A 16,374-nucleotide genomic window follows, 5' to 3' on the forward strand; every position below is an offset into this window, starting at 1 on the left:
TGTCCTGCAATATCAAATATCAAGTGCCATATGTAAACAATCAATCAATCAATCAATCAAAATAAACCAGAATAAAAACAGATGTTAGAAAGAGTAGTTGAGGTCATGAAAATCATTTTTATAACAATATTAATCATATTAAAATGCTAATCTAGGAACATGAGAGTTATTACAAAGAACTAAATTGAACTTTAAAAGATAAATCTACAGTATCTGAGGTGAATAATATACTGATTGAGAATTACACCTATTAGACATTGTGCAATAAAAAGGTTCCTGAACTGAAAGCACAATAGGAACCATTTCAAATGCAGCACACAGAGAAAAAGAAGAAAAGAATAAAATGAAGGGAGCACCAGTGAATTTTAGGACAATTTCAGGTGGCTTAGTACAAGTACCATTGGCGTTCCAGAAGAAGTGACGAGGCCAGGACTAAAAAACTATTTGATAAAATAATGTCTGAAAAATTTCCAGATTAAATATAAAGTAAAACTCCACAGATCCATGAAGTTCAATGTACCCCAAGAGCACAAAATATGAAGTAAGCTATGTAAATGCACACCGTAGTTAAACTGCTCAAAAAAAGTGATAAGAAAACATATTTAAAAGCAGCCAGAATAAAAATAGGTCTATATACAGAGATTTAAAAAAAAAATAAAGCAAGCCAGCAATTTCTTACTGGAAACAATTTAAGATACATTTACAACTACTGAAAGAATAAAATTGCCCTAAAATTAGAATTAAAATTCCATCCCCAGGCCAGGTACAGTGACTCAGGCTTGTAATCCCAGCACTTTCAGAGGTTGAGGCTGACAGATCATGAGGTCAGGAGTTCAAGACCAGTCTCTCTAAGATGGTGAAACCCCATCTCTACTAAAAATATAAAAATTAGCCAGGCACACTGGCAGGCACCTGTAATCCCAGCTACCCACAAGGCTGAGGCAGGAGTATCGCTTGAACCCAGGGGGCGGAGGTTGCAGTGAGCTGAGATCATGCCACTACACTTCAGCCTCGGTGACAGAATAAGACACCATCTCAAAAAGAAAAGAAAAAAAAATTCTGTACCCAATGAAAATGAAAGTACCTTTTACTAACCAGGAAAAAGTAAAGGTTTCACATAAATAAAACCTGAAAGATTTTTATCACTAGCAGACCTGTACTACAATAACTCCTTTAAGCACAGAACAGAAACGATAGGAGATGGAAATATGGATGTACAGAAAAGATAGAAGAGCTCCATAAATGGTAATGGCATGGATAAATATATAACTGTTTTTATTTAAATGTCTTCCAAAATAATTTACCATTTAAATAAAAATAACTTACTGTATACTTTACGGCATATATAAAAGTAAAGTGTATGGCAGCGAGATTACAAAAGCTAAGAGGACATACTGTAAGGGTCTTACACTATATAAGACATAGTATAATGTTACTTGAAGGTATGTAATTGTAAGCTAAATATGTGTTTCATAAACACAGTTACTAATTTAACAAAACAAAATTATAATAAGTAAAACACTTAGAATCATAAACAGACTGATTTTATCAACAAAAGGCAAAGGTGAGAAGGTAGAAAGAACAATAAATCACACAAATAGGAAACTAATAAGATGATAGATGGAAATCTTAAAAACTGCATTAAATTTAATTGAAATGTAAAGCAATCTAGTAAGAAAATAGAAGTAAACACCAATGCCAGGTACTTTACTCACAATTTAACACTTGGAAACAAGCAAGATGTCCTTGAGGAGGTGACTGGATAAAGCTGTAGTAAATCCACAATGGAATATTAGTCTGTGAAAAAATAAACAAGCTATCAATCCATGAAAAGAGATGAAGGAATCTTAAATCATACTGCTAAATGAAAGGAGTTAAACTGAAATGGCTATATACTAAATGATTCTAAGTATATGACATCCTGGAAAAGACAAACTATAGAAAGAGTGAAAATATCAGTGGTTACCAGAAGTTGGGGAGAAAAAAAGAGGGATGACTAGGTAGAGCATAGAGGATTGTTAGGATAGTGAAACTATTGCTCTGTATGATACTATAGTAGCTGTGAAAGGAAAATAAATCTAGGGACCCCAAACTCCTTGAACCAAAGGAAAAAGTTAAGCTGGAAACTGGGTCATGCAAACCTTCCTCCCCTTTTGGCTCTGAAATAAGATGGCTAAAAGATGAAAAGCTACATGCCTCCCCCATATTTTGTCCACAAGGAAATTCCTAGTGAGCTCCAAGATCTTTACCCTAAGGTATATCTGTTAAAATTTCATCATGGTACACTTCTGCCAAGATGGCTGAATAGGAACAGCTCCAGTCCACAGTTCCCAGTGAGAGCAAGCCAGAAGGTGAGTGATCTCAACATTTCCAACTGATGTACCAGGTTCATCTCATTGAGACTGGTTAGACAGTAGGTACAGCCCAAGGAGGGTAAGCTGAAGCAGGGGGAGCAATACCTCACCCAGGAAGTGGAAGGGGCTGGAAAACTTTCTCTCCTAACCAAGGGAAGCCATTAGGGGCTTTTCCAGACACTCCAGCACTCTGGCTCAGATACTGTGCATTTCCCATGGTCTTCATCACTCGCAGACCAGGAGATTCCCTCCAGTGCCTACAACAACAGTTACCCGGGTTTCCAGCAAAAAACTGGGTGGCCATGTTAGCCACAGCAGTTTTGTTTTTCTCATACCCAAGTGGTTCCTGGAATGCCAATGAGACAAAACCACTCATTCCCCTGAAAAAATAGGGGCTGAAGCCAGGGCACCAAGTGATACGGATTGGTGGGTCCCGCCCACACAAAGACCAACAAGCTAAGATCCACTGGCTTGAAATTCTTGCAGCCAGCACAGCAGACTGAGCTCCACCTGGGACATTCAAGCTTGATGGGGGAGGGGCGTTCTCCATAGCTGAGGCTCGGGGAGGAGGTTTTAACTTCACCTGTGTAAACAGAGACACAGAGATGTTTACACAGCAACTGGGCAGAGCCCATGGCAGCTCAGCAAGGCCTCTGCAGGCTGATAGTGACTAGACTCCCTTCTTGCTGGGCAGGGCATCTTCGAAAAAAAGCATCAGCCTGTCAGGGACATATACATAGAGCCCCCACCTTCCTGTAACAGAGCACCTGGGTAAAGGGGTGGTTGTGGGTTTCACTTCAGCAGACTTAAACGTCCCTGCCCAGCGGCTCTGAAGGGAGAAATGGATCTCCCAGCACAGAACCTGAGCACTGATAAGGAACAGACTTTCTCCTCAAGTGGCTCCCTGACCCCCGTGTATCCAGGCTGGCAGACACCTCATACAAGAAAGCTCCGGATGGCATCTGGCAGGTACCCTTCTGGGAAGAACCTACCAGAGAAAGGAACAGGCAGCAATCTTTGTGTTCTACAGCCCCCATGGATGATTCCTAGGCAAGTAGGGTCTGGAGTGGACTTCCAGCAAACTCCAGCAGACCTGCATCAGAAGGGCCTGACTGTTAAAAGGAAAAATAACAAACAGAAAGAAATAGTTTCAACATGAACAGAAAGGATGTCCACTCAGAGACCTGATACAAAGGTCACCAACTTCAAAAACCAAGGATAGATAAATCCACAGAGATGGGAAGAAACCAGCAAAAAAAGGCTGAAATTGCCAAAACCCAGATACCTCTTCTCCTCCAAGGGATCATAACACCTCACCAGCAAGGAAACAAAACTGGATGAAGAATGAGATTGACAAATTGACAGAAGCAGCCTTCAGAAGGTAGGTAATAACAAACTTCTCAGAGCTAAAGGAGCATGTTGTAACCCAATGCAGGGAAACTAAGGACCTTGAAAAAAGGTTAGACTAAATGCTAACTAGAATAACCAGCATAGAGAAGAACATAAATGACTTGATGGAGCCGAAAAACACATGAGACCTTTATGAAGCATACACAAATTTCAATAAGCTGAATCGATCAAGCAGAAGAAAGGATATCAGAGATTGAAGATCAATTCAATGAAATAAAGTGAGGAGGCAAGATTAAAGAAAAGAGTGAAAAGAAATGAACAAAGCATCCAAGAAATATGGGATTATGTTAAAAGACCAAATCTACTTTTGATTGGTGTACTTGAAAGTGACAGGGAGAATGAAACGAAGTTGAAAAACACTCTTCAGGATATTATCCAGGAGAACTTCCCAACCTAGTAAGGCAGGGCAACGTTCAAATGCAGGAAATACAGAGAACACCACAAAGATATTCCTCGAGAAGAGCAACCACAAGGCACATAATCATCAGATTCACAAGGGTTGAAATGAACGAAAAGATGCTAAGAGTAGCCAGAGAGAAAGGTCAGGTTACCCTCAAAGGGAAGCCCATCAGACTCACAGTGGATCTCTTGGCAGAAACCCTATATGCCAGAAGAGAGTGGGGACCAATATTCAACATCCTTAAAGAAGAGTATTTTCCACACATAATTTCATATCCTGCCAAACAAGCTTCATAAGTGAAGGAAAAATAAAATCCTTTATGACAAGCAACTGCTAAGAGATTTTGTCACCACCAGGCCTGCCTTACAAGAGCTCCTGAAGGAAGCACTAAACATGGAAAGGAACAACCAGTACTGGCCACTGCAAAAATGTACAAAATGGTAAAGACCATTGACACTGTGAAAAAGACTGCATCAACTAACGGGCAAAACAACCAGCTGGCCTTAAAATGGCAGGATCAAATTCACACATAACAATATTAACCTTAAATGTAAATGGACTAAATGCCCCAGTCAAAAGACACAGACTGGCAAATTGGATAAAGAGTTAAGAACCATTGGTATGCTGCATTCAGGAGACCCATCTCACATGCAAACACATACATAGGCTCAAAATAAAGGGATGGAGAAAGATTTAACAAGCAAATAGAGAGCATAAAAAAGCAGGGGTTCCAATCCTAGTCTCCGATAAAACACACTTTAAACCAACAAAGATCAAAAGAGTCAAAGAAGGGCATTATGTAATGGTAAAGGGATCAATGCAACAAGAAGTGCTATTTATCCTAAATATATATGCACTCAATTCAGGAGAACCCAGATACATAAAGCAAATTCTTAACGATCTACAAAGAGACAGGCTCCCGCATAGTAATAGTGGAAGACTTTAAAACTCCACTGTCAATATTAGACAGATGGACGAGCCAGAAAATTAACAAGGATACCCAGGACTTGAAATAAGATCTGGACCAAGCAGACCTAATAGACATCTACAGAACTCTCCACCCCAAAACCAAAGAATATACATTCTTCTCAGCACTATGTCATGCTTATTCTAAAATTGACCACATAATTGGAAGTAAAACCCTCCTCAGCAAATGCAACAGCACAGAAATTATAACAAACAGTCTCTCAGACCACAGTGCAATCAAATTAGAACTCAGGATTAAGAAACTCACTCAAAAATACACAACTACATGGAAACTGTAAAACATGCTCCTGAATAACTACTGGATAAATAATGAAAGGAAGGCAGAAATCAAGATGTCTTCAAAACCAATGAGAATGAAGACACAATATACCAGAATCTCTGGGACACATTTAAAGCAGTGTGTAGAGGGAAATTTATAGCACTAAATGCCCACAAGAGAAACAAGGAAAGATATAAAATCAACATCCTAACATCAACATTGAAAGAGCTAGAGGAGCAAGATCAAACAAATTCAAAAGCTAGCAAAAGATAAGACATAGCTAGGAGCAGAACTGAAAGAGATAGAGACAAAAAAAAACCCTTCATAAAATTAATAAATCCAGGAGCTTGTTTTTTGAAAAGATCAACAAAATAAATAGACTGCTAGCCAGACTAATAAAAAAGAGAGAAGAATTAAATAGATGCAATAAAAAATGATACATGTGATATCACCACCAAACCCACAGAAATACAAACAACTATCAGAGATTACTACAAATACCTCTATGCAAATTAACTAGAAAATCTAGAATAAATTCCTGGACACTTAAACTTTGCCAAGACTAAACCAGGAAGAAGTCAAATCACTGAATAGACCAATGACAAGGACTGAAATTGAAGCAGCAATTAATAGCCTACCAACCAAAAAAAGTCCAGTGCCAGACAGTTTCACAACCGAATTCTACCAGAGGAATGAAGAGGAAATGGTACCATTCCTTCTGAAATTATTCCAAACAATGCAAACAGAGCAAATACTCCCTAACTCATTTTATGAAACCAACATCATCCTGATATCAAAACCTGGCAGAGACACAACTAAGACAGAAAATTTCAGGCCAATATCCATGATAAACATTGATGTGAAAATCCACAGTAAATAACTGGCAAACTGAATCCAACAGCACATCAAAAAGCTTATTCATTATGATCCAGTCATCTGGGATGCAAGGCTGGTTCAAAATACACAAATCTATAAATGTAATCCGTCATATAAACAGAAACAAAGACAAAAACCACGATTATCTCAATAGATGCAGAGAAGGTCTTTGATAAAATTCAACAGCCCTTTATGCTAAGAACTCTTAATAAACTAGGTATCAATGGAATGTATCTCAAAATAATAAGAGCTATTTATGACAAACCCACAGCCAATATCATACTGAATGGTCACAAACTGGAAGCATTCCCTTTGAAACTTGGCACAAGACAAGGATGCCCTCTCTCACCACTCCTATTCACATAGTATTGGAAGTTCTGGCCATAGCAGTCAGACAAGAAAAATTAATAAAGCGTATTCAGTTAGGAAAGGGGGAAGCCAAATTGTTTCTATTTGCAGATGACATGAATGTATATTTAGAAGACCCCATTGTCTCAGCCCAAAATCTCAAGCTGATAAACAACTTCAGCAAGGTCTCAGGATACAAAATCAATGTGCAAAAGTCACAAACATTCCTATACACCAATAATAGACAGAGTGCTACATCATGAGTGAACTCCCATTCACAGTTGCTACAAAGAGAATAAAATACCTAGGAATACAACTAACAAGGGATGTGAAGAACCTCTACAAAGAGAACTCCAAACCACTGCTCAAGGAAATAAGAGAGGACACAAACAGATAGAAAAAAAAACATTCCATGCTCACGTTTAGGAAGAATTAATATGGTGAAAATAGTCATACTGCCCAAGGTAATTAATAGATTCAATCATATCCTCATCAAGCTACCACTGACTTTCTTTACAGAACTGGAAAAAAAAAACAACTTAAACTTTATATGGAATCAGAAAAGAGCCTGCATAGCTAAGATAATCCTAAGCAAAACAAACAAACAAACAAAACAAAGCTAGAGGCATCAAGGTACCTGACTTCAAACTATACTAGAAGGCTACAGTAATCAAAGCAGCATGATACTGGTACCAAAGCAGAGATACAGACCAATGGAACAGAACAGAGGCCTCAGAAATAATGCCACACATCTACAGCCATCTGATCTTTGACAAACGTGACATAAACAAGCAATAGGGAAAAGATTCCATTTAATAAATGGTGTTGGGAAAACTGCCTAGCCATATGCAGAAAGCTAAAACTGGATCCCTTCCTCACACCTTATACAAAAATTAACTCCAGATGGATTAAAGATTTAGGCATAAGACCTAACAGCATAAAAACTCTAGAAAAAAAACCTAGGGAATACCATTTAGGACATAGGCATAGGCAAGGACTTCATTACTAAAACACCAAAAGCAATGGCAACAAAAGCCAAAATAGACAAATTGGATCTAATTAAACTAAAGAGCTTCTGCACAGCTAAAGAAACTATCATTAAAGTGAACCAGCAACCACCAGAATGGAAAAAAATTTTTACCATCTACCCATCTGACGAAGGGCTAATATCCAGAATCTACAAAGAACTTAAACAAATTTACTAGAAAAAAATACAACCCCATCAAAAAGTTGGCGAAGGATATCAACAGACACCTTTCAAAAGAAGACATATATGAAGCCAACAAACATATGAAAAAATGCTCATCATCACTGGTCATTAGAGAAATGCAAATCGAAACCACATTGAGATACCATCTCACACCAGTTAGCATGGCGATCATCATTAAATCAGGAGACAACAGGTACTGGGGAGGATGTGGAGAAATAGGAACACTTTTACACTGTTGGTGGGAGTGTAAATTAGTTCAACTATTGTGGAAGACAGTGTGGTGATTCCTCAATGAGGATCTAGAAATAGAAATACCATTTGACCCAGTAATCCTATTACTGGGTATATACCCAAAGGATAATAAATAATTCTATTATAAAGACACATGTACACGTATGTTTACTGCGGCACTGTTTACAATAGCAAAGACTTGGAACCAACCCAAATGCCCATCAATGATAGACTGGATAAAGAAAATGTGGCACATATACACCATGGAATACTATGCAGCCATAAAAATGAGTTCATGTCCTTTGCAGGGACATGGATGTATCTGGAAACCAACATTCTCAGCAAACACAAGAACAGAAAACAAAAGAACAGAAAACAAAACACCACATTTTCTCACTCATAAGTAGGTGTTGCACAATGAGAACATGTGAAAAGAGGGAGGGGAACATCACACACCTGGGCCTGTTGGGGTTTGGCGGGCTAGGAAAGGGATAGCAGAGGTTGGGGGGATTGGGAAGGGATAGTATTAGGAGAAATACCTAACATATATGATGGATGCAGCAAACCACCATGGCAAGTCTATAGCTATGTAACAAACCTGCATGATCTGCACATGTACCCCAGAACTTAAATTTTAATAAAAATAAAAGTAAAAAATACAAAATTTCACCATGGCAATGTAAATTGATAGCTTATCTTTACAGGTGCAGTCACCACCTTGCCCACCAAACCAAATGCATATCTAATTGTTTCTCTGCCCCATTTTATCTATGTTACCTTATGTAAAAATGGAGATTCCCTGCATTTTTTCTGCTCCATTTGTCTATGTCACCTTACATAAAAAATGCAGATACACTGAGCCACACAAAGGCATGAGTGCCTATTTTTCCCTAACCTCTCTTACATGAAAATTGTGTACTCCTCAATTTCCCACCTTTTCCCCTTTAAATTTGGAGCTCTCAAAATCATCTTTAGAGAAAGGCATAGAACTACCTCCCCAGTGTGCGTTCTTAACTTCAGCAAATAAACCCCCTAAAATGATTGAGACTTGTTTCACCATTTTTCTCAATTGACATGGTAGATACATGTCATTATACATTTGTCAAAACCTATAGAATATTCCAAAAGTGCATCCTATTATAAACTACGAACTTCAGTTAATAATGTATAAATATAGTTTCATCATCAATTTCAACCAACGTACCACACTAATGTAAGATATTAAAAATAGAGGAAATTGTGGGAGGTGAGTGCGTATTGAAAACTCTGCTTTTCACTCAATTTTTTCTGTAAATCTAAAACTATTCAAAACAAAGTTCATTAATTTTTTAGACATTCCAAAGTATAGGGTGTTTACAAGAATTATACTTTAAATCTAAAGCTATAAATAGGTTAAAAGTATGAAAAATAATATGCTATACTGACACTAAAGAAAAAAACTAGAATGGCTATACTAACAACAGATTTAGTGGATTTCAGAGCAAAGAATATTAACAGAGATGATGAGGTGTATTTCATTAAGATGAAGAGTTCTATTCATCAAGAAGAGATAACAATTTAAAATGTTTAAATACCTAATAGCAGAGTTTCAAAATATATGAAGCAAAAATTCATAAACAAGGAGAAATAGATAAATCACAATTATAGTTGGAGACTTCATATCTCTCTGAAAAATTGATTGAACAAGTAGACAGAAAATCATTAATGATAAAGAAGACTTGAAACATACAATCAACTTAGCCTAATCTGTATTTATAGAACACTCCATACAAAAATAGGAAAATACATTTCATTTTCGAGTGCTTTATTTTTAGAACATTTACCATGCCAGTCTATATTTAGTGCCATAAAACAAATTTCAATAAATTTAAAAGAGCTTAAGTCTTACAAAATAAAATATCTGATACCATGGAATTAAATCAGAAATTACTAACCTAAATATCTCTTGATAAAAATCCTTAAATCTTTGGTAACTAAATAGCACACTTCTAAATAATCCATATGTTAGAGATGGAATCAAAAAGAGGTTAGAAAATAATCTTAGCTTGATTTAAAAAAAAGCCATAGGTTTTTCAAAAATGTTTCAAAATTTGTTAGATAACCCTGAAGCAGTCCTTGATGGGGTATTTATACCATAAAAATATTAGGGAAAAAAATATATCAGAGCAGCAGAAATGTCTCAAACAACTTCAACTTCTACCTTCAAAAATTAGAAAAAGAAGAAAACTATATAATCACAGTAAGCAAGAAAGATAAGAAAGATCAGATAGGAAACAATGAAGAGCTTGCTTGCATTTGAAAAAATAAGGAATATTAATGAACCTATATCTAGACTGAGAAAACAGACATGACATGAATTTCACTATAAGGAATCAGAGACATGATGCCACTACTGATTATAAAACTATCGAAGGGATAAGCAACAGGTATCGCACCAAAGGAGAGTGACAGGTGGCAAGTAAAGTATATAAAATAAATGCTCATCATAGTTAGCCATTTGAGATGTGCAAATTAAAACTGCAATGAATGAACTATCACTACACACCTATTAGAACAGCTAATATTAAATATATATAGATAATACCAAATGCTGGCAAGGATGCAGAGAAACTGGATATCTCATATGTTGTTGGTAGAAATATAAAGTAGTAGAGTCACTTTGGCAAATAGTTGGTCAGTTTCTGAAAAATAAAAACAAACAAAAAAACAAAAACTACACATTCACTTACCATTCTACCTAGATGTTATACCAGAATTTAAAAATTATGTTTATACAAAAATTGCTCACAAATTTTCATAACAGCATTATTTGTAATAGAAAAATATTGGAAATAGTGCAGTTGTCTTTCAGTGGGTGAATGGTTGAACAGACTCTAAAATACCCGTAACAACAGAATATGATTTAGCAATCCAAAGAAATGAACTATTAACAAATACATTATGTTAAGGTAAAAAGTCAATCTGAAAGTGCTACATGCTTCATAATTTATGTATTGTCCTCAAAATTACAAAATTGTAAAGATAGTAAACAGGTAAACAGATTATGGGTTGTTGGGGGACTGAGACAGGGTGGCTGGGGTAGGGAGTGTGGATACAAAGAAGTAGAACAAAGGAGTTCTTTCACAGTGATGAAACAAACTATTTTGATTGTAGTAAGGGTTATAGAAATCTGTACATGGGGTAAAATTGAACAGAACTACACATACACACACACACAAACAAGCAAATAAATTCAGGTGAAACGGTAGAAACCAAGTAAGTTCCAGTTGAAATAATTTTCTGATTTTGATATTGTTCTATAGCTACAGAAGATGTTGCCATTGAGAAAAGCTGGGTAAAGTGTACACAGGACTCTAGTTTTGCAACTCCCTGTAGTAGTCTGTATTTATTTCAAATAATAAAACTTTTTAAAGATAATACAGGAATAGTGTCAATAACTTCAAGGCAATTATTTGACAACTGAAATGAATAAGGTAAATTCATTGAAAGACACTATCAAAGCTCACTTAGAAGAGATAGATGACCTAAGTCATCTTGGAAAATATCACTCAAGAAATTGATTTTGTGGTTAAAATCTGTACCTTGGCCAGTTGGAATTTATGTTAAGAGCACAAGGTGAGTGTAGCAATCAAATTTAATGAATGTAATTCATCATATTAACAAATAAGAAAAAAATGTATTCTTATTATCAGTGGTGCATAAAAAGTATATAACAAAATCCAACATCTATTCCTTTTGAAAATCTTCAGCAAAGTAGCCATAGAAATAAAATTTCCTCAACCTGATAGAGGGCATCTTCACAAAATCTACAGCTAATCTTATACCTAATGTTGAGAGACTAAATTCTTTCTCACTAAGTTGCAAACAAGACAAAAATTTCCCTCACCACTTCTACTCAACATCATACTGGATGTTCTAGTCAGTGCAATAAGGCAAAATAAGAAATGGAAAAATAAAAAACATTCACACTAGAGGAAAAAAATTTTTAATTTACATAATTTTATATGCAGAAAATCTGAAGAAACCTACAGTAAAATCACTAAAACTAACATAAGTTTAGCAAGATTGCAAGATGTAAGATAATTTTTTCTAAAATTTATTGTATTTCTAGCAATAAACATTTGAAATTACAATTATAAAAACAATGCCACTTACAATAGTACCAAAAATATGAAATACTTAGGGATAAATATGACAAAAGATATGTAACACTTGTAGATCGGCCACTTAAAAACCTTGCTGAAAGAAATTTTAAAAGACCTTAAATTTTAAAAGACCTAATTTGCTTCCTAGATCACTCACTGCCCACTTTCTTTAGGGAGCAAGTTTTACAGATTAAGTGACACATCATGGAAGCAATCTGGAGGGAGTATCCCAGGACTCAGAGAAGTATCAGACTTCTCCTCTTTCTCTCTCTGATTGAGTCCTGCTGGGTGTCATAATTATGTCTCATCGCTGCTGTGCAGCTGCTTCCATCTTGTCTCTCTAAGGATTTACTTTTAGGCAGGAGTCTTAGATCTTACTACCATAACATCAGCCTCCCCTTGGTCTTTGGTTTCTACAACACCATTAGCATTCACAATGCTTTACAATGGTGCATTTTCCAAATCCAGCAGCATTTGACTCACTGCAGTTCTTTTGCTTAGTTTGGGTTCTCAAGAGATAGAAACATATGAGTCTCTGGTCAGGCAGTTCCATAGGTTCTTAATCCAATGCCCATTTGGGTTGATGTGGAGTCATTTGGATCACAGTCTCTTTTACAGGGAATTTAAAAGGAGAATTTCTGCACAGATGAGGTGGACAGGTATAAGTCACGAGAGTAACTTCTACAGAGGAACTGGACCATCATAGTTGATTAAATTTGTTTCAGGTCTGGGAATTGTGATGCAACACATTATTAGATACTCAATATTTTTAAAGCTTCCAAATTAAGATAATTAGAAATACAAATTAAAGGAGCTTAAATCATTAATCATGACCTCCCAGTATACACGACTGTATCTGGTAACTGGTAAATGGGGTTTTCAGCAAGAAATAAGCAGATGTCAAGAAAAACCCAATCAGGGCCTTTGCTCTCCTCCCTCTTCGCCATAGGACTGCTGTGGGCTATTGTGAGAGCAGAGTCCCTGCGTGCCTTATTCTTTGAGGAAAATGGTAACGGACTTGGCAAATGCTGCTTCTCCCATCACCATCAAGTTACAGCTAATGTGACCTTGCACCAGTACATCCTTGCTTTTTATAATTGATATTTTATTATAAAAGAAAACATTAATATTCTAAATTTAAAAATATAGAAAAATAAAATGTATTAAAATATTAAGTGTTTCTGTAAGGCCGGTTGCCTCGCTGGGAGCCAAATTGACACACCCCTCTCTCTCCGTGCCTGAAAACTACGTCACCATTCTAAGTGCATTACTCAGCATCTGCCCTCTCCACGCGGGCTCCCCACACCCATTTCTGCATTCCAATCTCAGTCCTGCACTCATCAGCAAACTATGCATCCGCTGAAATTTTGAAAAATCCCGCCAAAGACCTGCCCTATGGCAGCTTGCCCCATACGTCCTCGACCAGCCCACTTGCCAGTAGCCCAGCCTAGCTGCCAGTGGCGGCTCACCTCGTCAGTGCCCAGTCCCTTCATCACCAATGAAACTACCTCCTCTTTGTTTTCCAGCAGCCGATCAGCTACCTCCACTCCCTATAAAACCCCACACCCCAAGAAGAGAAGCATGACTTCTTTGGCCCCTTTCCAGGACCATAGAACCTCGCCCAGGAGCTGAATAAATTGGCTTTTAATTTCCTTACTCTGGTCTCCATTTCCTCATTTAACTCGGCAAGAAACCTTACAGTTTCCATACTGCCATCCCATAGAGCAGCTTCTATTGATCCTTTGAGCATATCTTTCTTTCCAGTCATCTTCTATGTGTGTTTTACATTTTTGACCCTAATGTAACCTTTGCATCTCTCTTGTTTTGTAGCTTTCTATTCTATCTTAACCATGGTCCCACTTTCTCTCTACCCAATTTCAACTAAATTTATGGAAAAGCAAAGAATTATAAGATATAGAATATTCAATAATTTACAAAGCATGAAGCATTGAAGGTGGAGAGAAGGGCCTTCTGACTTATATTTAATTTTCCATGCTTTATTGGGAAAATGTATTTTTGGCAGTATTGGGCAATGTATTAAAATCCCATATTTGGGACTTACAATTTATCTGTGGTCCCATATTCTCAGCTATAGACTGGACATAATGGAATCTATGTTATAGAGGTCTTCTGATGATTTAGTGCTATGAAGCATAGTCTTGTTTCTGAACTCATTTTTTCTTCTTGTCATCCTAGCTTTATTAAGGTATAATTAACAAGTAAAAATTGAATACACTTACTACGAACATGATGTTTTGACATATATATATATATTGTGATATGATTACCACAACCAGTGAATTAACCTATCGGCTGACATATTTTTTCTCGTTTTGTGGTGAGAATATTTAAGATCTACATTCTTAACAAATTTCAAATAATCAATACTGTATTGTTAACTATATTCACCATGCTGTACATTAAATCACTAGAATTTTTTCACCTTATAACTGAAAACTTGTACCTGCTGACCAACATCTCCCTATTTTTCTCCCCCCCAGCATTTGGAAACCACCATTCTAATTCTATTCTCTGTTTCTATGGATTCAACATTTTTATATGTCACATATAAATAAGTTCATACATTTGTTGTTCTCTGATTCATTTATTTTACTAAGCAAAATGCCCACAAATTTGATCCATGTTGTTGTAAGTGGCAGCATTTTCTTCTTTTTGATGGATGCTTGGTTTGTTTCCAAGTGTTGGCTAATGTGAATGATGCTGCAATAAACTTAGAGTGCATATATCTCTTTGACATAGTCATTTCATTTTTTTGGATATATACCCAGAAGAGGGATTGCTGGGTAAGATGATAGTTCTATTTTTGTTTTTTGTTTTTTGTTTTTTGTGGAACTTCCATATTGTTTTCTAAAATGGCTACTCCAATTTAGTTTACTGTTTTTTTGGTGGGGGTGAGTCCAGTACAGGACTTGGGGATCCCAATTCCTGCTTTTTAAAAAAAGTTTATTTATCAGGAGGCTGAGGCAGGAGAATTGCCTGAACCCAGGAGGCGGAGGTTGCACGGTGAGCCGAGATCGTGCCATTGCACTCCAGCCTGGGTAAGAAGAGCAAAACTCCATCTCAAAAATAAAAAATAGTTTATTTATTAAACTTTAAGTTCTGGGGTACACGTACAGATTATGCAGGTTTGTTACATAGGTATACAGGTGCCACGGTGGTGGTTTGCTGCATCCATCACCCTGTCATCTACATTAGGTATTTCTCCTAATGCTATCCCTCCACAATCCCCCCAACCCCTGCTATTCCTCCCCAAGCCCCCAACCCCCCCAAGCCCCAATGTGTGATGTTCCCCTCCCTGTGTCCATGTGTTCTCACTGTTCAACACCCACTTATGAGTGAGAACATGTGGTGTTTGGTTCGCAATAGCAAAGACTTGGAACCAACCCAAATGTCCATCAATGATAGACTAGATAAAGAAAATGTGGCACATATATACCACGGAATACTATGCAGCCATAAAAAAGGATAAGTTCACATCCTTTGCAGGGACATGAATGAAACTGGAAACCATCATTCTCAGCAAACTGACACAAGAACTGAACTTATTTTCTTTTTCTCCTAGTCTCACTGATTATCTCTCCCAGCATGCTTTGCAGTAATCAAGTGGTCATGTGACAATTTTGTGCAGAGTGTGAACAAAATAGGTGTGTGCTGCTTCCAGGACTGATTCATAGAAAATTCCCACATGGCAACTTCATTCTGCTCTCCTGATGAACACAGTGACCTGGGAAGCTGTATATTGAAGACAGCAGAGTTGGAAAATGGAAAGACAATTTATCTCTAAATGTTCTCTTGGTGGAGAGCCATCTTTTGATCAGAAATGCATTTTCTGGACTTTACGTTACCAACATAAACTTCTATTGCATTAATCCACAGAGATTTTGGAGTTATATCTGTTATATCTGTTAGCATTTACCTTAACTAGTATATAGTTTTATGGTTCTTGTAGTGAGTCCTCACCACATTACTATTAATTTTCTCTCTAGGCATGATAGTATGGCTTTCTGACACTCTTGCTGAATGTGGAAGCTCCCCAAACAAGACTACACTGGAAAAAGAATACTTTGTAGTCAGGGATTACTGAAATCTTTAAAATATCTCTCTGTGGTTTTTCAAAATATTATCTCTGAATT

This window comes from Aotus nancymaae, unplaced genomic scaffold (genome assembly GCF_030222135.1).
Source record: "Aotus nancymaae isolate 86718 unplaced genomic scaffold, 86718_ANA_hifiasm-v0.15.2.pri h1tg000059l, whole genome shotgun sequence".
Lineage (NCBI taxonomy): Eukaryota > Metazoa > Chordata > Mammalia > Primates > Aotidae > Aotus > Aotus nancymaae.